We start from the raw sequence: 20,051 nt of genomic DNA, 5'->3' as shown, positions 1-20,051 counted from the left end.
AGAGAAGCCACTAGTCAGATCATAAGCTGACTCATCCTCTTTGCATACATCTATATATGCATCCCTCATCCCAGAGATCCAGAGGCTGGAATTTTGTACATTGCAGAGAATTGCTGTTGGTTTTGAGATAGATATCAGAGTATTGGGTGATTTATGCTTTGTTGGAGGTGAAGAGGGGATTCCTTTGCTGGGAGGTTGATGCTAGATCAGGAATCATCGGTTGTAACTCCTCCTGGACCTTCTTGTTATATCAATAAAACTATTTGAGTTTCTCCTACATGCTTGTGTATCATTGATGTTTGTTATATTTGCATGTTTAGCTTAAATCTGATCCTAAGCTATTTATGAATATAAATCCATGTCTTTGTGTAGTTTTCTTCTTCTGTGATGTTACAGGAACTTGGTGAAGCTGGGCAAGTAAGGGAGCAGGTAGCTGGAAGCTGTCAAAGAGGAGAGAGATTGGATCAAAAGGACTAGCGCAAGACACAGGTTGGTTCATCCTATTCCTCTTCGTTTATAGTTCATAAAGAAGAATACGAAAGTAGTTTTCCTTGTTTGTTTCTAAGGTCACTGTCACACCTTAGTGGGATAGGGTCGTTCTGAGTAGACACTTTTCCCGTTAACAAAATGGCGACTTCGCTGGGGAGCGTGTCCAGTTAGTTTGTTTGTGTTTCTCTTGTTGTTTGTTTCATAAACTGAGAAGTGGCAATCGAACTGCATTTGCCATTATCAAATGCAAAGTAGACAACTGCTACTTCAATCCATTCACTGGATTTGTTTATGATTTGAACAGCTGATTCACAAATGATCTGATTACCCTTTGTGATAGCTCTTAGATCTCCTTTAAATCTACCCTCTGATTGTGCATTACTGATTACTTTTACTCGGCCAAAAACCATAGATTAAACTGCAAACCGTGACCCAGAACCCGGATAGAATTCTCGTTTCTGCCCCAGCACAGGCTCTGTGAAGAGATTTTGCATTTCAACGCAGTTGCTGAGAGGGCTACCTGCGCTGCAATCCAGTTTCTCTGTGTAACAGGTGCGCTGATCAGCCTAGCCCTGTGCAGCTGAGGTTCTTTGCTTCATTTTTCAGTTTTGTCTCTGATTTTTGCAACCTGTGATCAGTGTGTGTGTCTATTTAAAAACCCCTTTTCTTTGCCTTAATTCCGCCTCCTTTGTACAAAAATACTGTAGATGTTCTTTGTGTGTTTGTTACATCATTTACAGTTTTCCATTGAAAAAGTAGAATAGTCATACTGTCATCCTTTGATTTAGATCTATCGTAAGTGTCAATTTTGATCTTAGGAGAAAGTTTATTTGCTGTTGACAGTCGATTATGCTTTTAATTTTACCTTTGGTTTGAATTTGTGACTTTCTGGTGTCGAAACAAATATTTATTTTAAAATCATAAAGTGTCGTAATCATCTCTACCTTTTGATTTCGAAAAGAAGCTTGTTTGTGTTTGTCACTTGAAAGCAAGTTCAGATTTGTACATCAACTTTCTTTTTAGGCATCAATATTAGGAAAGTGAAAACAAATACATGAACATGTGCATTTGCATATTGACAGTCTGTTTGGCTTGATTTAGGAAAAGTGCATTTACAGTGTGCTCTTTGCTCTTTGAGAAAAGATTGTGTCTTTCTTTTCCCCTTGTAGCTAGGATTTTCATTGCTGAAAAGAGATAAAAGTTTGTTTATCATCTTTAGATTGCATTTTAGGAATTACATCTACATCTCGTGGTGATCCCAAAAGGCAAACTTCTAAGAAAGATCAACTTAAAATAAACTGAATGAATCTAACAACGCTTTGGAACTTAACGCACAACATTTAGAGGTCTAGGCTAGAGACGTATTCCGGCGTCGTAAAGCCTGGTAACTGTTGTCCTCACTGATGGTTGGATGATTCCTCCACTTTGAGACGATAAGTACCAGTACGGACTTGTGCTCCCATGTACCGTCGAGTATATATTGGGAGACCCCTATAGGCTTAAAACCTTTTATCCATAGGAAGCCGTGTCGGCCGCCCTACTGATCGCAATGCACCGAACACAGCATTCGGGAAGATTGACTACCGTACCGTAAAAAGTATTCTGCAGTTTTGCGATTGGTTTGGTACTCCCTCTACCTAGATCTCCAGAGCAGTCCCTTTCGTTCCTTTTTAGACTCCTTAACGGAAAAGGTCCATCTAAGCACTTCTCACTTTAGGCTCATTAAAAATCGAAGGAGACTAGAGTCATCTTTTGTTTTTTCTCGACTCTTTAAAACTGAAAAAACAAGTTGTGTCAAAAGCGTCTAAAATTCATTTAATTCGGAAACATACTACCCCTTTTTATTTTAGTTGATCGAGTAATCCGCAATCGTGGAAGAAAGTCAATTGAAACCCCGTCGTTCGCGGAGACTTACAAGTCAACCGTCTTTGTCTCCGGAATCGAAACCAGTACGGACAAAGCGAACTCGTTTAACCGGTTCAAAATCTCCTATTAAAGTTAGAACAAGTGTTCCAACGACATCCAAGATTCCAGTTACTCCAAACATTTCTAGAATCCCTGCCTCTACAGAAGAAGTTCAACAGCCACAGAGGGAAAGTGATACTGATCCTAGTCTGAGAGTAAACACTTGTGTTATCGAACCAGTTCCATCTACAACCAGTTCGGAGAGTCTTGCTCTTCAAACATCTGTCGCTGTCGATTCCACCCCTTCTTCGGCACTAGAAATATTTTACGGACCTGACGGTCTTCCCCTTCCACCTGGTCTAATTGCAATTGAAGAAATTGTAGAAGATCCTCAAACAAGTACTCAAACGCACTTTGGAGTCAGGATCACTCTATATCCTTCTTCATCAGAAGTTAGTCTACCACCAGCGGAAGTTCCTGTAGAATCGCTAGGTAATCTTTTGGATAGACTCCAAATGTCTGAACAACCGTCAACATCTAGGACTGTGTCGTCTGACACAGCGACAACAGAACTCCCTGCTGTCACTCCGACAATGTTCGCCGGCATACCATCTGTCCCAACTAGCTCTCAATCGCTAGAAGGAGCCCACTCGGGGGCTATTTCGACAATCTGGTCCGTTCCTGTTTGTTCATCCGGAATAATATCCGGAAACTCTTATGTTGAGTCTCAACAAATTGATCCATTTGGAGGTCAATTTGGGCAGTCCGGTCCCCAAGGGCAAACAATTCCCTTGAGTTCTGGATTACCACCGTATGGGGGGCAGTATGCCCTTTCATTATCCCCTCCGGGAGGATATCCATACGGGAGTTCACAACAATATTCAGGTTATACTGGAATTACCTCAAGTGGTTGGGTACCTATACTAGCTCAACAACCAAGGGTTGTGTATTCAATGCAACAATGTGTACCTATGTCGAATATCCCGACTACACCGGCTATTGTGACAGTGTCACAAGTTCAAACGCTGCTTGTTGTATGCCAACCTCAGATTTCTCAGGTTGTAATGCAACAACCCCTTGACCCTGTGACTCAACCACAATCGCCAACTAGTGGGGAAACACAGGTCCAGACGGGTACAATTACCCCACACCTTGGTCCAACGGTTAGTATAGCACAACAACACATGGCTTCACAACCATGGCTGGTGCAATACCAACAACCACAATTCCAACAAGTATACCAAGGTTCCGAGCAACAAATATTTGCGAATAGTGGACAGCCATACATTCAAAACGGTCAAAATCAACCATTTTACAATGGTCATGTCCACCAACCTTATCAGTCATACCAGCATCAAATGCATTATGCTGGCATGCAAAGACCAACTGCTCAGGCAATCCCATCTTACCCTGGGTATGCTTCACCTAACCTGAATCAACAGTTACCATTCATGGCAGCTTTAGAGTTACCTGATTTAAACCGGTTAACAAACGATCCAATTTCTTACGCCCCTTGGTGGCCAGCAATTCCACATAAACTTCCATCCGATATTCCCAAATTTAATGGAAATCCAGGTGAAGATCCATCGAATCACGTGATGAGATTTCATCTATGGTGTTCATCAAACACCCTAAATGATGATTCGATAAGGCTTCGCCTATTCCAGAGGACGTTAACGGGTCCAGCGGCAAAATGGTACATTGAATTGCCTAGAGCTTCGTTCGACAACTTCAGTACCTTAGCCACAACCTTTTTAACCCATTTTCAATTACCGATAAGGTACAAAACGGGAACAGAACTCCTTACCAACTTCAAACAGACAACGGCCACTCACATATCTGATCATATACATGAGTGGCGACGTCGTCGTAGGATGGTAAAAACGTATGTTCCCGATCAGCTTTTAGTTGAATGGTTTATCAAGTCATTACTACCTTCCATCACGGAAGATGTGGCAAAGGGGGAGTCGTAACGGAATAGCAAGTTATCACTTGTGCACAATATCTGGACTTGATCTATACTCAGTCTGGCACGTTCTATGACAAAATACCTGATGCCCCTAGACCGGAATTCTCAATTCCTCCTCCTCCTAAATCGAACAATGACTCTCACGCCGATGATGGCGTGATTGGCACGACAGACACGAAATCGACAAAGGCTACGTCCAAGAAGGCCCGTAAGATTTCAGATCAAAATGTAAAAGACGAACTTCTTGCTTCGGAAGTAAATGCCGTATCGACAGATAAGGGCAAAGAAACCAAACAACCAGGAAGCAAGAAGAAAGGCAAAGGGAAAAAGAAGAAACAGGATGAGTCATCACCTGAAAAATCTTCTTCAAACCCGCCTGGAAATAGGAAACAAAAATATCCATGCATGATATGCGATGAGGATCATCGGACTTTAGATTGCCCACACAGAGCTGAGCTTAAAAAATTCTTTAAGAAAACCTCAGCAGTGTTAACTGATCCGTTTCCGAATCCAGGAGCAAATCTGGTTGAAAGTGGAAATGCTTCCCCGTCTCAAGTGCTGATGTTGTCGATTTCGAAACAGCAGAATGATGCCTTGATTTCGACAAGGAACAAAGATTACGGGAATCCACAACTGTCGAACAACAAGGATAAAGATCAACCAAGTAGTTCGACAACAACTTCGACAGAAGTTGTACCACCCACCATTCCTGAATTGATAATAAAACCGCCGAAGGGAGTAGTAAACAAGTCGACATTTAATCCCCGCATTAGAGCGGCGCAGCATTATAACATAGTGGAAGATTTGGATCAATCGCCATCCGCTATGTCGACTCTTGAAGTACTACAAAATTTCCCATCCCAAAGGCAAGCTTTATTATCGGCCATTGGTGGGATTGATAAAGGATTCCAATCTTGTATCCTTCGACCACAAAGGATACGATCCTCAGTTACCGGCTCAACTAGCTTTCCTTGTTCAAGTGAAAGCCCTCAACAAAACTGTTCATTGAACAATTATTGATGAGGGGGCATCTACATGTATTATTTCGATGAGTTGCTGGAAAACTTTAGGATCTCCAACCTTGTCGCGGTCAGCGACGACATTAAAAGCATTCGACGGAAGGACATATACCCCATATGGTATCCTAAATAACTTGAAAGTCAAACTAGGAGGGAAAACAGTAGAGATAGATGTTGAAGTCATCGATGGGAATCTTGATTACAACATCCTACTAGGAAGACCATGGATATATGCCATGGCAGCTGTTGTGTCGACCTATTTTAGAAAGATTGCATTTCCCTTTCAAGGAGGAATTACAATCGTCGATCAACAAAACTTCCTCCCCAATGGTTCTCAAGTTACAGGAAGCATTCCCATGATCCATGGAAGCCCCCATTCGCTTCAGAATATCGGAGTAGGCCTACTAAAAGATCCTATACTAATGGGAACTTTCGCTCTTCCACCTCCAATCAATCTGGCGGAAGTAGCATCAATAGGAACCTGCAACATGATATCTTCCACAAAGATCTCAGAAAACGATATCAACATGGATCATGCAATGGTTTTGCCCCCAAGCCCAATAGAAATATTATAGCAATCAATGTTTCTAGCATGGGAGGCAAACCCAAATCAACGCTCATCAAGCGTTTGGATAGATAGGTCTAGAGAATATGGTACTCCTTCAGATCCTTGGTCGCAAGTGCATGGCACCGACGAGGGAATTCTCCAAGCTATGGTAATTGAAGGAGCACCATGGAATGATTCCCACCATCGTTCCCTTCTTCCGGATTGTGAAGAAGAGACTCAAAATGACCTTTATCATCCTTCAGGCTTTGATTTTCTATCAAATACTGTAAATACGGTGGATTCCGAGCGAAACTTATCCAACATTGAAGAGACTATAGCCATAAATATCTCGACCAAAACAAATGTTGTAGAGAATACTTATGTTGGCAAATGTTGTTCTCCTTCAGAACTGGAAATATATAACGCTCTTTTTCGCGAATTCAGAGATGTCTTTGCTTGGTCATACAGTGAAATGCCAGGCATCGACTCGAGTATCGTTGAACATGAAATCAAGATGTATCCAGATGTCAAACCAGTACGACAACGGCTAAGGCGGGTGCACCCCAAGAAAGTCTCTGCCATTAAGGCAGAAGTTGAAAAACTTCTCCATGCTGGTTTCATCTACACGGTTCCTCTAACCGATTGGGTATCGAATATTGTCCCTGTTATGAAGAAACAAGGGACAATTAGAGTGTGTGTCAATTATAGAGATGTAAATCAAGCTTGTCCAAAAGACAACTACCCTACACCCTTCATCGACCAGATAATTGATGAATGCGCCGGATGCGAAATCTTTTCATTCATGGATGGATTCTCCGGGTATAATCAAATAAATATCCGCCCACAGGACCAGTCTAAGACTGCATTCATTTGTCTGTGGGGCACATTCGCATATCGAAAATTACCCTTTGGTTTAAAGAACGCAGGGGCGACGTTTCAGAGGGCAATGAATTATGCCTTCCATGACATCAAAAACATCGTTCAACCATACCTCGACGACCTTCCGGCTCATTCGCGAAAGCGGACTGATCATCCGCAGCATTTAAGAGCGATATTTCTACGTTGCCGACATTACAAGATATGACTCAATCCACACAAATGTGTATTTTGCGTCAATTCTGGTCGTTTACTTGGCTTCGTAGTCTCCAAGGATGGGATTCGTCTCGACCCGTGTAAGGTCCAGGTAATCATAAATTTGCCTCCACCTTCAAATTTGCTTCAGATTCAGAAACTCCAAGGGAAAGCAAACTTTCTGAGGACGTTCATTCCAAATTATGCCGAACTTGCTAAAGGTTATACACGTCTTTTGAAAAAGGAGGTATCCTTTGTCTGGGATCAGGTTGCGCAAGCTTCCTTCGATGCTTTAAAAGATTCCCTAATGAAAGCATCATTAATGTACGCCCCCGATTATCAAAGAGATTTTAACCTGTATCTGGCTGCAGCAGATACGACCATAGCAATGGTTTTAGTTCAAGAAGTCGATGGAATTGAACATCCTATATATTATTAAAGTAAGAACTTAAATGATACAGAAAGCAAATATTCTTATGTTGAAAAACTAGCGCTTACAGCTGTTCAAGCGATACAAAAATTTCGACACTATGTCCTCTTTCGGAAAACTACCATTCTATCAAATTGCAACCCCATGACTTATATATTGTCGCGACAGTTTCCGGGGGGCAAATATTCAAAATGGATAGCGATCCTTCAAGGGTTTGATCTGGAATTTGTAAAATCCAAGTCAAAGAAAGCTCTAGTTTTTGCAGAACTATTATGAGATCTCCCATCGTCGTCCAACGATGAAACATCCGAAGAATCAATCGTGGATGATAATTTGTTTCTGATATCTACAAGCAATGAGTGGTATGAAGATATAATAATTTATCTCCAAACCCAAAAATTTAGGCCAAACACCTCACACTCTGAAAAAAAACGTATTCGATACCAAGCAAAAGGCTACATGATCGTCGGTGATACACTTTACCATCGTGGTATCGATACAGTTCTGAGAAGGTGCCTCACCCATGAGGAGGCCGAAAAAGCCCTGAATGAGTGTCATTCAGGCGCCTGTGGGGGGCATCAATATGGATATGCTACAACACAAAAAATCTTACGAGCAGGATACTTCTGGCCAACAATGTTCAAAGATTGCATAACCGTAGTCAGAAGTTGCCATGCTTGTCAAATTTTTCATAGCAAAACCAGAAGACCACCCGCACCTCTACAACCAATAGTTGTTGTTGGGCTGTTCACCAAATGGGGCATCGATTTCATGACATGTAACCCCACCTCGACCGGGGGGCATGGGTATATCATAGTCGCAGTTGACTATTTTACCAAATGGGCCGAGGTGATGCCTACATTAGATAATACTGGTGAAACAACTGCCCTTTTCTTTTTCAATCATGTAGTCGCCAGATTCGGCGTACCACAGGGTATAGTCACAGATCATGGATCGCATTTTCGCAATCACATGATGGTTGAATTAGCTACCAAACTAGGGTTGTCTCACGACAGCTCTACTCCGTATTATCCGCAAGCCAACGGACAAGTTGAAGCGATCAACAAGGTCCTGAAGCGCATGTTGCAAAGGATGATTGGAGTTCACAAAAGAAGGTGGCACCTAATCCTGTACTTAGCCTTGTGGGCTTACCGAACATCGGTAAGGAATGCAACCGAGTTCACACCCTTCCAACTGGTATATGGCCTGGAAGCAGTCTTACCAGTCCAGTGTGAAATCTCGTCTCTCAAACTCGCAATTGATCTCCTCCCCGGAACTTCAGGAGAAGAGGATCGTTTCTTGGAATTAATCCAATTGGATGAAACCTATCGTGATGCCACTTTGGCTAACGAAGACCATAAGAAACGATTCAAGGCGTAGTTCGACAAAAATGTCAAACCCCGTGTCTTCTCGGAAGGTGACTTGGTCCTACTTTACGACCAAGAATCCGATAAATTGGGAGCTGGTAAATTTAAGTCTTTATGGATGGGCCCCTATATTGTTAAACGAGTGTTAGCAAAAGGAGCCTACGAGTTAATGGATTATGACGGAATTCCACTGGTGCAACCTCGTAATGGGTTGTACCTCAAGCGTTACTATGCATAAATAGTAACCAGTATGCTTTTGTTATATTTTTGTTTTCGCTAAAGTGTTTGTTTTGGTCGATTAATCCACCTTTTTACATTTATTGCAGATGTCAAACCTTTTGGAGCCATGGGTTGGATATGCCGACGGAGCGAGTCGTAGTTCGCGGAACTTGTCCTCCGCAGCCTGGGCCATTTTTGATCCAAACGGCGAATTAGTAAGTTTCGGAGGTGTATGTATTGGTCAATAAACGAATAACATCGCTGAGTATAGCGCATTGATAGAACTTCTCTCTGATGCCATCACCCATGGTATACGCCGACTAATTGTCAGGCTAGACTCACAACTCGTAATACTACAACTCAATGGTATATATTCCATCTGAAACCCAGCTATTTATCGCATGTTCCTAAGGGTTAAGATTTTGGAAAGACAATTTGATCTTATTCAATACCAACATATTTCCAGAAACTTAAACACATTAACCGACTCATTAGCAAACTATGTGTTAGATAGACATTTGCAACATTTATAAAAGAAAACACATCATCAATGTTTTACATGTGGATCATATAGCTCAACCAAAATAGAACCCCGAAAATCAAAAATATATATAGCTGTTTATGGTTTACATATAATGTTCTGTAACCAAGACAAAATCGGTCACATGACCCAAAAACTCAAAATGCTAGGGGGCACCCTAGTCTAATGATGCTCGTGATAGCAAGTCACAGCCTGTGCGATCATGCGTAAGAGACGAGTCCATCGTCTAGGCACACCAGTAGTATGCCGCTGTAACTGCAAAGGTAGCTCGTCGATCCTCACATCTGGAATACCGAGAGTAAGGCTCTCAACCTGCTCCTGCACAGCTGTGAGAGTCTCGGCCACATCGAGGTCACGAAGAATAACTCTCCCGACGGCCTCTCCTGCTGGGGCAACAGCTGGTACTCTCAGGCGAACTACTGGACGAACAGGACCAACATCTGCATGTACACATGAGTTTGATTAAAGTCTTGATAGAATAAAGCACAAGGACATTATAAACAAAAACAGTAAACAGTGATATGGTCAGAGATGTTACCAATAGCACCCCATTGCTCGCCATCTGGCAGTGCTAAATCTGGGTCACCCCTGAAGTCCATGCCAGCATATGGATACTCGGCATAAACCATCTCCTGACGATCAAACCAACTGAAGAAGGTATCAGAAAACGAAATCTGAGACTGGCCAGCATGCCTAGACATACAGTCAACCCATCTCTGCATACATGGTTCAGTAGGAGAAGGTAAGTCGAGTGCAATGTACTGCGGCTGCATCAGTGGTATCTTCTCCAAGGCAAAGGCGGTCAAAATAGAACCGAACCCAAAGTTCTTCAACCTCTCGTTCTTTATCTTGGTCAACTGTTCTTTCATCACAAGAAGTACTGCGTCGCACCAGTTGAATACCTTCGGTTGGATGCATTCCAAGGCATGCTGCGTATAGGATCTATTGGCTACATGAAGAGACGCACTACCGGCCATCCTACCAAAAGTAAACAGGATAGTCCTAAGGGACCTGTCAGTGACATCACGGATGATGATCTTGCCGTCTTTACTCGGCTGAAATCCTTCCCTGCAATACTGGCGGACATAATCTCTCACAGGATCGCCTCCTCGGGCCGAACCTGACAAAGAGATGGGGGCACCCCGCCTCGACAAGCCAGTCAAAAAATAGATGTCTACTGCAGTCAAGGGGAAAGATTTGCCCCTAATCTGGAAAACTTGATTGATAGGATCCAAAGCATTGAGCAAATACTGCAGTAAGTTAATCTGCTGTCTCATGCTAGAAATGCGGAAGAACTTTAGCAAGCCACAATTCCGCAGCGCGTTCACTATAACTGGATCATGTAGGGCAATCATGTCCTCATCTTCATGTTCTCGTTCTCACCATGTAAGGGTCATCTTGCTCCAAGATCTCTGAAAAAACAAACAAGAGAGGAGTTAGATCCTGATTTTGATGAGAAACAGGCAAAAATTCCATCAAAAACTGTGCAACAAATTCCTTTTCTGCGCCCAACGCACCTGCAGCAGTGTTCCAGCTGCGTTGAATGTCAAACTGCCTTCATACAGGCCAGCATTCAGCATAGGTTTCGATGTACTAAGGGTGCATTGATGGTAGAACGAATCCCTCAAATCCCAGGGACACAGAAAAGCAGGGAATGAAGCACAGAATGCAAAAAGGAAACCATGAAATGAAAGAGCTCGGGTTTAGCTCCTACCTGGTCCAGACGGCACCGAGAATCGTCCACAGAATCTCCCGAAATCAGCTGATGAAAATCGAGGGGGAAAAGCACCTCCAAAGCTCCAACAAACCAAGTTCAAATGAAATGGTAAAAAGAGAGGTAAAAAACACTTTTTGATTGCTTTTACGTAGTTCAAAGTAAAATATTAGCATTTTAATCTCATTTTTAAGAAAATATTGTTCATTTCTGACTAGTTTGATGAAGCAGTTGAAAATACAGTACTATCTTTGGAAGGACAAAGCTATTTATGGTAAAAAATAAAAAAACAAGACCACCTAATCGAGCAGTTTTAGCACATAGTTCAAGCTCGTTAAAAAATAAACATAAGACATGAGCAAATGTTTCCACCCGCGTTTAAGCTCATTAAAAAATGAACTATTCCCCAGTAAATAACCACCATGAATGAAGCATTTCAGCCATTAAAGCCTTGGTCATGTTTGCACCGTCACCTCCACTTTTTCATTGGCCGATCATTCACCTCCATTTGATTGTTTACCCATTTTGAGGAACAGCTGCGAAGAGTGATTTCACTAGCCATCCTTGTGACACTGCCGTGATTGGAAAATTCCAACCCTTACCTGGAATCAGCTGCTACCCATTTTATCACTCGTTCCTCAAAAGACGAGTCTTCTTTAAGCTCTTTTCAACTGACTCGTAAAATATGAAAAGATTGCCGAGTTTTGGCCTTCCAGCTCGTTAAAGCAACCGGAAGCGCTATCCCTCCTCTAGATTTTAATCTTTTTGGCCCTGAGGGATTATTGCACAAAAAGATCGAGCGCTTGTTTTGTTCGGCTCGTTAAAACTATCAAAAATTCATCCCTTCTGTATTATTTTATACTTTTTCGGACTTAAGGGATTAGATGACGAAAAAGGAATTTTGGAGTTACCTTTACGTAGCTTTTCAGACTCTCTAAAAATGAAAAGGATCGAGTTATCTTTGTCGTTAAACTCGTTAAAAAGATTAATAGCGACAAACTTGTCTTTAGATGAGAATGAGTTTCACTATCGCTAGGCTCGTTAAAACATAGCGATGGGTTTGCCCGAAGGGCAAATTATAGAACAAGCATATGTTATCCTCCTCAAGCTTGACAAAAATAAAGAGGTACTGGTCAGCAATGACTGGGGAAAAATTGGGAAGAAACTCAAAGAATCTTTATTGGTAGCAAGTCGCTCTTGAACATGACACTTCCACTCTGTGTCCAAGTCAAGTTGGGTTGTTTCATTCACCGGTCACATCACCATGGTCACGCCATACCATCCAAATTTGGGGTAAATGCCACCAATCCATCATATAAGTGTCGCCGACATGTTCAAGAGAAGTCATCCAGAGAAGTCACCTGTGTCCCATCCACTACCATACATTATACTTCATTCTTTCATGACCGCCATCCTGAACCATATATCATCAGATCGTTTTCACCTCCATCAAAATCATTTGCTCCGTTCCGTGTCATTGATGTGGGATTCATTAAGGCCCTCCTTTGACAGATCACTTCTTGTCGACACCAGCTCATTATCCAAGAAGTTGATCTAGGAACACCCCATTCAGTACTTTGAAGCTTGCATGCCTCAATGGCAAGTTTCTCACTTCCGGCGACAGGTATACATCAATGACCTTCGACCGAAAGATTTTGCGTGGTGTTCGATGCCAAGTCCTTTATTCACACCACGTGAATTGTACTGCAGTACCTTGAGGGTCATCATCATTATCGGTGATTCCTCTCGCGCTTGTTAACAGTTTACATCATTGACTGGTAATCAAGCGATGTCTTTCCATGCTCGACTTCAAAACATTTCTCACATGGATCGACTTGTACTTCGAGTGAAGATCGGACGAGATTGAAGACCCTGGATCTAGTTTCATCCATCCGGGCTGCGATATATATTCAGGAGAATAAAGACATTGAAATGTACAACATTGCAGCACAGATAATCATCCTACCAAAAGGATGATGGCTCTATCAGAATCATCAGTCTACCATCAGACGATTGTCTGTCCTATGTACATGAAAATGAATTTATAAAGCTGAGCATGAGAATGCCCGCCTCAGCTAGATCATGAAAACAGTATGAAGATAATGTATTGTATTGTATCTTATTACAGGTCTCCTCCCAGCATTGAAAGAACTTCGGATCCTCCTAATAAAGCATTTCACCCAATAAACAGCCTCATACTTTAGGGGGCAACTGTTATAGACATTTTTGTGCCTTACAGCTCTAAGCATGAAATGTCCATAAACCAAGGGATCCTAAGTCCCTAAAAGTGTTGTTCCAGCCCCTAAAGGAACAAGGTCAACAAATTACAGCTTCTCCCAGAAGTTCTCCACCAGAAACTGCTCAGAAACAGTCAAATCAGGGTCATTTTAGCTACTCCACTAGCTAGCTGCGTTGCATAGCACCCAAGTACACTAGCTAGTGCGTTGCAACGCACCTAAATTCACTACCAGGGTGCGTTGAGCAGGAAATGACAAATGGCAGTGTCATTTTACGAGGTGGACAGACAATGGAAGCTTCCAGAATCTTCCCCAGTGACACTTGCCTCACTGAGTTCGACCAAGGATGAGTAAGAGGCTCTCAGTCTCCAAGTGGAAGCAAGAACTGACAGAGAGAAGCCACTAGTCAGATCATAAGCTGAATCATCCTCTTTGCATACATCTATATATGGATCCCTCATCCCAGAGATCCAGAGGCTGGAATTTTGTACATTGCAGAGAATTGCTATTGGTTTTGAGATAGATATCAGAGTATTGGGTGATTTATGCTTTGTTGGAGGTGAAGAGGGGATTCCTTTGTTGGGAGGTTGATGCTGGATCAGGAATCATCGGTTGTAACTCCTCCTGGACCTTCTTGTTATATCAATATAACTATTTGAGTTTCTCCTACATGCTTGTGCATCATTGATGTTTGTTATATTTGCATGCTTAGCTTAAATCTGATCCTAAGCTATTTATGAATATAAATCCATGTCTTTGTGTAGTTTTATTCTTCTATGATCTTACAGGAACTTGGTGAAGCTGGGCAAGTAAGGGAGTAGGTAGCTGGAAGCTGTCAAAGAGGAGAGAGATTGGATCAAAAGGACTAGCGCAAGACACAGGTTGGTTCATCCTATTCCTCTTCGTTTATAGTTCATAAAGAAGAATACGAAAGTAGTTTTCCTTGTTTGTTTCTAAGGTCACTGTCACACCTTAGTGGGATAGGGTTGTTCTGAGTAGACACTTTTCCCGTTAACATATATGGAAGCCCTATCAATGATCATAGAAACAATGATAGTGAGGTCTGGATTCAGAGTCGTCAAGACAGTAGGGGAAGTCAATATAGTTGTAGAAAGGATAAGAGGAGTCATCACCATCGGGACAAAACCTTTCTCTTTCACCATGGGGGATGAGGGATTTTACTTTCAAGGGTATGTCAGGGAATGATAAGGTGTGCTAGGGAGTTCCAAAGCATTCCAAGTAATGAAAGGGGTATTAACATATGCCACATACTTCCAAAGGCTTGTTATACATGCAAGGTGTTATGGCATGTCAAGAAGTAAACTCTGGTTCTTAGTTGTTTTATGGCCATAGTTGGACGTGAGCCTTGACTTGGAATATTGTAACTTGTTAAGTGGGATAAGTTGAAATTGTACATGAGTAGTATAGGATGAGTTATAGTCAATTCTTAGTTGAACAAGGCATAATATAGTTTTAGTAACTGTAACTTGGTCAACTTGTTGTAGTTGAAGAAGGAATTGGTTGGGTTCCCAAGTCCCAAAAAAAGAAAGGGTAGTTGTGTGATCATGATAAATAAGGAGTGTCAGGGCATGCCAAGGAATGAAAAGGCATTCTAACACATGTTGCACAATGTCAATACTTATTGAAGAGTGTTAGTGAGTGCCATGGAATCACAAGGGATAACTACGTCAAAATGCATGGAAATGAACGAATAAGAGTGTGTGCCAAGGAGTGTCTGTTATGCTCTTAACCTGCAAAGAAATACACAAACATAGGATTTGAGAAGAAAAGATACCGAGAACACAGAATATGCGAAGAAAATATACCCAGAACACAGAATAGCAATGATTTTATTATTCATAGAGAAATGTTCACAAGCCTCTTCGAGGGGGCAACCTCCAATAGAGCAGAGCTCGATTACAAAACAAGACACGATGCTCCTCGCAGGGAGTCTCTATCCTTTATATATGACTCATACATGCAATACCACGGGCCAATATCGTGGGTTTTATTAATACCATCTATCTAATACTACCTCCCATTTACCATCTATCTAATACTACCGCCCATTTGCAACTAACTGTGGTCCCGTCATTAATTGCGTGTTAACCACTTACAAATATTAATATGGGCTTTATTGACTCTTGACTATGACGTGATCCCATGAAATAAATAAGGGGGTTAGGGTGGGACCCTAACATGCCCTCCCCCTTAAGACTAGCCTTGTCCTCAAGGCTGAAGCTGCGGAAACTGCTGAAGAATAGTGGCTTGTTCCTAAGTTGCATCTTCTGGAGAGGTGTCTTTCCATTTGACGATGACCTCCTTAAGCATGCGGCCGCGCAGGTGCTTGTCTCGTGTGTCTAGAACCTGTTCCGGTTGAAGCCATATTGATCCTTCTTCGTCCAATTCAGGTAGACTGGTTTGAACTCGGCAATTGTTCCCAATCACTTTCTTGAGGCACGATACATGGAAACTGGGTGGATTTTTTCTGTAGGTGGCAAAGCCAACTTGTAAGCCACTTCTCCAATGCGTTGAAGTACTTGGTATGGTCCGTAGAATTTTGGAGAGAGCTTTTGATAACCCTTGTCTTTGAGTGATGTTTGCTTATATGGTTACAGCCTCAAAAAGACCTGATCCCCTTCTTGAAATTGGTGCTCTGACCGATGTTGGTCAGCCTGTTGCTTCATACGGTTCTGAGCCTGATGAATATTCTCACGCAGATGGGCAAGCATGGTTGCGCGGTGTTGTAGGAGTTGATCCACGGCTTGTACTTTGGAGCACCCCTTGAGATAAGAAGTAGGGGAAGGCGGAAGTTGTCCATAGACTGCTTCATAGGGAGCCATTTTGGTGGTGGCATGATAGTTGGTGTTATACCACCATTCCGCCAGAGGTAACCACTGTACCCAAAGGTGTTGTTTTTTTGAAGTGAAACACCTAAGGTAGGTTTCTAGACATTTGTTGACGGCTTCGGTTTGACCATCTGTTTGCGGATGATATGAAGTACTGAGTTTGAGTTGAGTGCCTTGTATTCTGAAGAGCTCCTGCCAAAAATTACTGGTGAAGATTGGGTCGCGGTCAGACACAATAGAAGTGGGCATGCCATGCAATTTGAAGATTTGATCGATGAAAGTTTGAGCAACCAAAGTGGGTGTGAATGGTTGGGGTAGGGCGCAGAAATGAGCATACTTCAACAGTCGGTCCACAACCACCATGATGACTGACTTGTTCCCAGAATTTGGAAGACCTGTAATGAAATCCATGGAGACCTCCGTCCAAATTGACGCCGGAATGGGCAATGGTTGTAATGTGCCTGGTGTGTTGACGGTTTCCCCTTTGTGGCGTTGACAGACGTCACATTCTGCTACGAAAGTAAGGATGTCATGTTTCATGCCTGCCCAAAAAAATGATCTTCTGGTGCGAGCATATGTCTTCTGAAAGCCCGAATGTCCTGCAATGGGAGATGAGTGCAATTCTGCCAAAATGCAACTTTTGAGGGTGGATGTTGGTGCTATTATGACTCTGTCCTTGTAGCGAAGAATATCATTCTACCACGAGTAGCCCTTGCTGGAATTAGGATCTATCTGCAATTGAGAAATGAGTTGGGAGAGCCCGGGATGTGAAAACCATTCCCTGCGAGCCTCTTCAATCCAGTCTGGAATGGGGAGGGAAATTGCGAGCAGAGTACTTTCCTCCTCAAATTGGTGCGACAATGCATCTGCTACCCTGTTGTCTTTCCCTTTCTTGTAAATGATCTCATAATCATATCCCAGCATTTTGGCTAACCATTTATTTTGTTGTGGGGAAGATAGGCGTTGCTCCAAAAAATATTTAAGACTGTGATGATCTGTGCGGATTTGGAAACGTTGCCCCAACAAGTAAGGTCGCGAGGTCTCGACTGCATGTAAGATGGCCATCATTTCCTTCTCGTAGGTAGATTGGCCAGATTCCTCCCACTTAGTTGTTGGCTCGTGAAGGCCAATGGTCACCCTTCCTGCATTAAGACCGCTCCAATACCTGTTCCCGAAGCATCCGATTCAATGAAAAATGATTTGGTGAAGTCCGGTAGTGCTAAGACAAGAGTGGAACACATGGCGGTTTTGAGAGCGGTAAATGCCTGTTGTGCTTCTTCGTTCCAGAAGAAGGAATTTTTCTTTAGGAGTTGCGTTAGGGGCTTCGCTATGCGGCCATAGTTGCGGACAAATTTACGATAATAGCCTGTGAGACCCAAAAATCCTCTCAAGCTTTTCAAGGTCTTAGGTTGATGCCATTCTTGCATTGCCTGGATCTTTTTTGGGTCCACCTTGACACCTTCACGCCCCACAATGTGGCCCAAATACTCAACTTCTTCCATGCCAAACAAACACTTAGACATCTTGACAAATAATTTATGCGTGCGGAGCAGTTGCAAGAGTAGATCTACATGCTGAAGATGTGCCGCCCAAGTGCCACTATAGATGAGGATGTCATCGAAGAAGACAAGGACAAATTTTCTGAGATATGGTTTGAGGAGGTGATTCATAAGGCTCTGAAAAGTAGAGAAGGCATTACAGAGACCAAATGGCATGACCAGGAACTCATAATGGCCTTCATGAGTTCTGAAAGCTGTCTTGGGAATGTCGACTTCCTTCATGCGAATTTGGTGGTAGCCTGAGCGAAGATCCAACTTAGTGAAGAATTGAGCCCCATTGAGTTCGTCCAGCAAATCGTCAACCACTGGGATGGGAAATTTATCTTTGACTGTTAACTTATTGAGGGCCCTGAAGTCTGGACACATCTGCCACTCCCCATCTTTCTTGAGGACCATGACCACTGGAGATGAATAAGGACTAATGCTGGGACGAATGACACCTGCTTCCAACAATTCCTTGATGATTTTTTCTATTTCATTCTTTTGGGTGAATGGATATCTGTATGGCCGCACATTTGGGGGTTGGGCCCTTGGAACCAATGTGATGCTATGATCATGTTCCCCTCGCGAGGGTGGAAGCTCATGAGGCTTGTCAAAGACCGTCCGATGTTTATTTAAAATCTGTTGCATCTCAGGATGAATTGGCGGAGGCATGGTGTCTACTACCTGGATGGAATTAAATTGAGCTACCACTCCATGATGGCCCTTTTTTAACAATTTTTCCATCCTATGCGAGCTGATGATAGAGGGGGCTCCCGCCTGTAGTCCACGGAGGGTATGTGTGGAGTTTTTCTGCTTAAAACTCATATATAACTCCTGGAAATCCATTGTGATTGGCCCAAGAGTGCAGAGCCATTCCGCGCCGAGGACAATGTCGCAACCCCCCATGTGTATTGCAAACATGTGGGTTTTCAATTGATAATCCCCCATTTGAATTTTGACATTTTCACAGCGACCTTCACATTTCATTGTGCCCCCATCTGCAATCTGGACTTGGAAGTTAGAAACTGCCTGGACGAAACAATGTGCTGCTTCAGCGATCTTTTGGTGGATGAAATTATGGGTACTTCCACTATCAATCAAGACTGCTACTGGGCGATGTTTAAGAAAACCCCTGATTTTGAGAGTTTGAGGGGAAGAAATTCCTGCCAATGCATTTAGCGAAATAATCGGTTCATCAGATACAATCTCCTGTTGGTTATCTTCTTCGATCGCCTCCGGTTCCTCAAGTGGTGGATCTTCCTCGGTGGAGCTGTAGTCAGTGGCATCTATTTGAAAAAACTTGTGCTCTTTGCATTTATGACCCGGGGAATATTTTTCATCACAGTAGTAACATAGTCCTTGCTTCCTTCTTTCGGCCATTTTCGCAGGTGACACCTTTTGAATCTTAAGTGTCTGAGTCATATTGGGAGCATGTGAGGGACGACCTTTAGCGGGGAAGTTGGGGCAGCTGGATTGGGCTGTTAATGCACGTTCCACCTTACGGGCTACCTGGCAAGCCTCTGTCCATGTGGGAGGGTGGTGGAGTAGAACCTGAGCTTTGATGGCTTCTTTAAGACCGCTGATAAAGCATTCCATGTAGAACTCATCTGTGAGACCCTTAGTGTGGAAGGCTAAGGCTTCAAAAGCAGTAATATATTCCTCCACTGTACCCGTCTGTCAGAGCTTAGTGAGACGCCCCAAAAAAGAGTCTTCCTGTTCAAAGCGACTGCGAAGAGTTTTGGCAAATTGGGCCCAATTCTGAAAATGTCCATTGCAACGCTGACGCCATTCCTTCCATTGCCATCGTTCATTGTCCAAGTACATGGTGCCCACCATAAGCTTAGTCCCCTCATCTGTGATATGATTCAATTGGAAATACTGCTCCATTTGTGCTAGCCATGCGGACATGTGAGAACCGTCAAATTTCTGCATATCCAACTTGGGAGGTCGCTGATTGGGTGGTGGATGGGAGTGCCAAACGTGAGGAGAGTGGCTAGACTCACCCTCATGGTATTCATGGCCATTATACGCCTCCTCGTGGGCTATCTCCTTGCCCTTTAGAAGTGCCTCCTGTATCTGGTTACCTATTCCCTTAAGCTCAAGTTGTATGTGGTTACTCATTCCTTGAAGCTCAAGTTCGATCTTGTTCACCG

This window comes from Pinus tabuliformis, chromosome 2_2, assembly GCF_031772625.1.
Source record: "Pinus tabuliformis cultivar Carrire ecotype Pingquan chromosome 2_2, CPIR1, whole genome shotgun sequence".
In the NCBI taxonomy this organism is placed as follows: Eukaryota; Viridiplantae; Streptophyta; class Pinopsida; order Pinales; family Pinaceae; genus Pinus; species Pinus tabuliformis.
The sequence above is the reverse complement of the archived record's forward strand: the minus strand, read 5'-3'. Positions refer to the sequence as shown.